General features: G+C 46.4%; 1 long non-coding RNA gene across 1 annotated transcript; it reads left to right on the forward strand.

Moving 5' to 3' along the window:
• The first annotated feature begins 4,092 nt into the window (after positions 1 to 4,092).
• LOC111256618 lies at positions 4,093 to 4,483 on the forward strand. The gene is made up of 3 exons (XR_002676688.1): positions 4,093 to 4,137; positions 4,256 to 4,352; positions 4,449 to 4,483. It is a non-coding gene; the product is annotated as an uncharacterized LOC111256618 (long non-coding RNA).
• The last annotated feature ends 249 nt before the right edge of the window (positions 4,484 to 4,732 follow it).

Below are 4,732 nucleotides of genomic sequence, written 5' to 3' on the forward strand. Positions count from 1 at the left end.
GAAAGTTCTGTGGCTAGCATTCAAGGATATATACAAAGTGTACCATCATGATGCCCTGGGCGTCTATCTAATCAGCGCCTGGGTTTTGTAAGTGTTCGTTTATCTACATGTAAATTTTGGATCATATCATTATTTTTTTGCGTGGGTCACCGTACTAACTTCGTCTTCCATTTTATGTGGGATGCTAATTCAGACGTGCCGACGAGAAGCGTACCTTCATATTGGCTTCATGGATCCATCCGTAGTTAACCAAAAGCAGATACCGGTATCGCTGGAAAAAACCTTGGTGGAAGTATACAATTTCCTAGACAAACAAAAATTCAAGGATTTCATACTACTTCCATACAACTTCAAGTAAGTGTGTGTATACCATCTACTTTCATTTTTTTTTCCTTACTTGATTAACGTTAGTTAGCTTTAATATATATGAACATTAACGTACGCAGCTTCCACTGGATCCTTGTTATAATTGAGCGTGAAAGAAGCCACGTCACTGTCTTCGATTCGTTGAGGAAAGATCCGGTGGAGTACCGAGACACGCAAGACATGCTAGGCTTGTAATAATTCAGGACCTTTATGTCTATGCAAAAGTTTGTTTCCTAAATTTTAACCCAGTTACACTATATCATTCATTATTTTAATCCGCAACGCATGGAGACAATTCATCAGGACACACAAACGTCCATTCAGAGAAAAACTTACATGGAACACAGACTTCCCGGTACGTATGAAGTCTGCACATTTTGTACATTCTATGACACGAATATTTCATAACTTATTTTTTCCCCACTGAAGTGCTTAAGTCAGGAACCCGGGAATAATCTATGTGGCTACTACATCTGTGAGCACATGCACAGTTTTGTGGGATCAAAGGGACTAAAGATGACGCCACACAACTTTAAAGTACATAAAATAAAACTATTAATAGTTAATTATTTTCTAGCTCCTTATATTTAATTGTTCATGTAACATTCACATATTTCTAAATTATAGATGTTAAATATTCAATAAGGACTCTTGAAGAAGGAAACAGTAGAGTCAATATGTGAAGGTCTCATTGGATTCCTGATTGATGAGGTGGTAAATCCACAAGAAGAATTTTATTATGATGGACAAAATTTAGACGCTCCGAGCAACACCTCGATGGGAAGATTGTAGATATATAGTTTGATTTGTATATATAATATACTAAGACCGATTTGTATAGTATGCTAAGAATTGTATATATATACTAAGAATTTTATATATAGTAATTGTATAATTACTAGTTTCATTGGTTTAAATACTAGTTTGATTTCATTATAAAAAAAGTCTCAACTACCAAAGGTTAACAAAAGGGCCGGGGTACGTACGTGATGCATGAAATTACAGGCGCCATGCACGCCTGCAGGACTTTAGTCCCGGACCCAACCCGGACTAAAGGGGCACCCTTTAGTCCCAGTTGGTTTTACCAACCAGGAGTAAAGGTCCTGTCCCGCGCCTAGTATGGCAGGCCCTTTAGTCCCGGTTGGTAGCTTTACTCTCGGTTGAAGGACCCGGGACTAAAGACCCCCCTTTTGTCATGATTGGTTTATTCCGGATGGATTTCTGGGAGATTTGCACCCTACCAATCGGGACTAATACTGAGTTCTCTATTAGTGATGGTGCCAATCAGACCTTAAACTGCTAGTTTTTATTTGAGTTGCCGCAAAGAAAAAGTTCAAATTAGTGATGATGATATTGATCAAATCGAACAGCATGTATCGGAAGAGGGGATTAACTCACCTAATCCTAATCTGACTTGAGCATGTATCGTTCCTTTGTACTTCGTTGTTGTTAGCTGCAGCACCTCTACTGCCTTCCTGATGAACTGCGGTGCGAGGAACAGACGGGATTGGTGATTCTTTATCGAGTAACTTGTAGGCTTGTTCCGCGAGTTGTGCGATTAGTCTGTTGCCTCGCTGCACAAGTTGAGCTATGACTTCGTTGTCTTTGTCTCGAGGTATGAGCATTGATATAAGGTTGATAGAGGCAATTGCTACGAGTGGAGTGTTGTGTTCTTGAGCCTGTACTGCGTCAAATGCTCTTTCGAGGTTTGTAATGGGAATGTTTGTAGCCAGCATTTGTCGTTGCTCAGCCCGAGCAGCATTGCGCATCCTTCTTTGGTTCCTTTGATCGGAAGTTTCATCTTGTGGGGCGTTAGCTGTTGACTCATCTTCTGAGACATTGTCGAGTTGTGCTAATTGCCTGGGGGTTCTCTGTTGGCTAGTACCCGGGTTGTTATTTTTAGTAATAACAAAGACTTCTCTGTTGGGGTAGTAGCTTCCAGAGCTTGATGCTGCAATTTCTATGGAACTTTCCTCGCGGCTTGAAGTGAATGGGATGCCTTCTTGGTATGCGAGGTTGTCTATGTGAGCGACAAGGCGTGACTCGTAGTTGCAGGCGAGGGATGGTCTCATTCCTGGCCAGTGAATGAATTTGCCTTGCGATGTCAAAGTTATTACCAGTCCCTGGGCTGGTCCTGTCAGTGGGATCTCTAGGAGATAGACCGAGTCGGAGTCGTCATCTTCATCGTTCCCATGTTCAAGTAGAGTTCGAGTGAGGAAACTTTGGTAGACTTCGGTTGCATTGCGGAGTCCGTGTGGAAACCGTTTTGGAGTCGAAGCTGATTTGGGAAGTGACTGGGACCGACTAGTCTGAACTGAGGTCGGGTCCGATGCGTAGTCCAACTCGGGATTGTTGACTTTGAAATTTTGGATTTTCCTAACCGAATCCTCCGATTCTTCTCCTGGACGTTGACGATCTTGCACCAAAATGATCTAGCGCCGTCGACGATGCAGAGCTAGGATCCAAAAACGAAGGTTGCGCCGCTTCGATGGTGAAGACAGGCTTGAAAACAACGGGCGCCATTGAGCTCACGTTGAGAAACTCGACGAGCTCCCCTACCTGGCGCGCCACCTATCGGTGTTTTAGACCGGCAACCCACCTAGGCGGTACCCTAGGTGGTATTTTCTGCGGTAAGGGCCGTCGAGAATCAAGGAGTCGATGGTGACGCAAGGAACACGATTTAGACAGGTTTGGGCCGCTAGATCGCGTAATACCCTACGTCCTGTATGTTTGTTTGTATTGATCGCGTAATACCCTACGTCCTGTATGTTTGTTTGTATTGACAGGTTTGGGCCGCTAGACAGGTTTGGGCCTCCCTCCTCTCCCTCCGTCTCCCGGCACCGCCCCCTGCCCCCGTCGCCGCCTCCCACAACCCCTGCCGCCCCCGCCCCCGCCCCCACCATCCTCCCTTCCTCTCCGCCTTCTTCTTCCCGACTCCGAGCATAGCGCCACCGCCGGCGGTCCTTGCGCCTCCCCCGCCCTCCTCCTCCCACGGCTGGCCTCGTCCTCCACCTCTGGCCGCGCCTCCCCTCCCTCTCCCTCGCTCAGATCTGCCGCCACTACCTCCCTCAGATCCGCCGGGTGGCTGGGCTCCCGCCGGATGGCGGCATCCCTCCAGGCTGGCAGGGTTAGCCAGATGGAGGATGGGGAGCATAGGGTGGGGGAAAGCGAAGATGAGGCCGGAGGATGCCATGGAGGAGGTGGAGGCTGAGGTGGCGCCCAAGGCGGCGGCAGGGCCGAAGCTAGGGTCCTGGAGGTCTTCGTCTCCCTATCCGTCCTCCGCGAGGCCAGGAGGATCATCCAGGAGTCTAATGTGAGCTCACACAATCCCTCTCCTTATCCTTCGATTCGATTGCGTTCCATTCGCTTTCTGATATGCTTGTTCGGGTTTCATAGCTGTGGAAGCAGGGTAGGGACAACGCGGTGACTCCACTACCATTGGCGGCCTCTCGCGATGCTGCCTCTCACGGGCTCCCAAGTCTGGCTCTCACGGGCTCTTTGTTTTAAGTGAGAGTCTGAGATAGTAGGACTATGTACACTTGTAATGCTATTGTCTGAACCATAGAAGTCATAGAAGTTTGTTTTCTTGCAAATCTGCTAGTACGGCTGTAAATCTAATCTTCCTGTCGGTGTTCGTTCCTCTGCAGGTTAAGTAAGTGGGAGATGACGGGGAGGAGCAGAACGGCTTGCAGATGACTGGCCTGAATCTCATGGATAAGAGGATGACCGTTCGGGGAGCTAGGATTGCCTACAGCATCTGGGACGTCGCAGGTAACCCAGAAAAAAACTGTAGTTTGAAGCTGTGATTCTCTTTGCTGGTTCCTTTGGTTCAAATGTCAAATTACCCAACCTTTCCTGACTATTTTTATGTCTTGTGGAATGGATGCAGGAGACGTCCAGTCTGTCGATCACATCCCAATCGCGTGCAAGGATGCCGTTGCGATCCTGTACATGTTCGATCTCACGAGCCGGTGCACGCTTAATAAGTTCGTGTTCAGATCAATTCCAAATAACTCAAATTCAGAACATTAGAGCAAATTCTTATTTGGTCCTCAATTCTGGTTACCTGTTTATTGGTGCAGTATTATAGATTGGTACGAGAGGGCGAGGAAAGGAAATGGAATAAGGTTGGTGCATTTTTCTTTGCTTACAGCTTCCTGTGCATCTCAGGTTTCCTTTCTGTAGCATCTGCTGTTATATCTGAACACGTCCTAGTGACTCAACATAAGCAAAAATCTGCTACAAATTACTGCAAACAGTTAACTGCAGATGGGCTGCCTCTGTACACTTGAATTTCTACAGATCACTGTCAGCAACAATTTAATAACTCTGAGATTTGCTCGTATGCTTTTAGAAGCTTACTGTT

The sequence above is a fragment of the Setaria italica genome, chromosome III (genome assembly GCF_000263155.2).
Source record: "Setaria italica strain Yugu1 chromosome III, Setaria_italica_v2.0, whole genome shotgun sequence".
NCBI lineage: Eukaryota > Viridiplantae > Streptophyta > Magnoliopsida > Poales > Poaceae > Setaria > Setaria italica.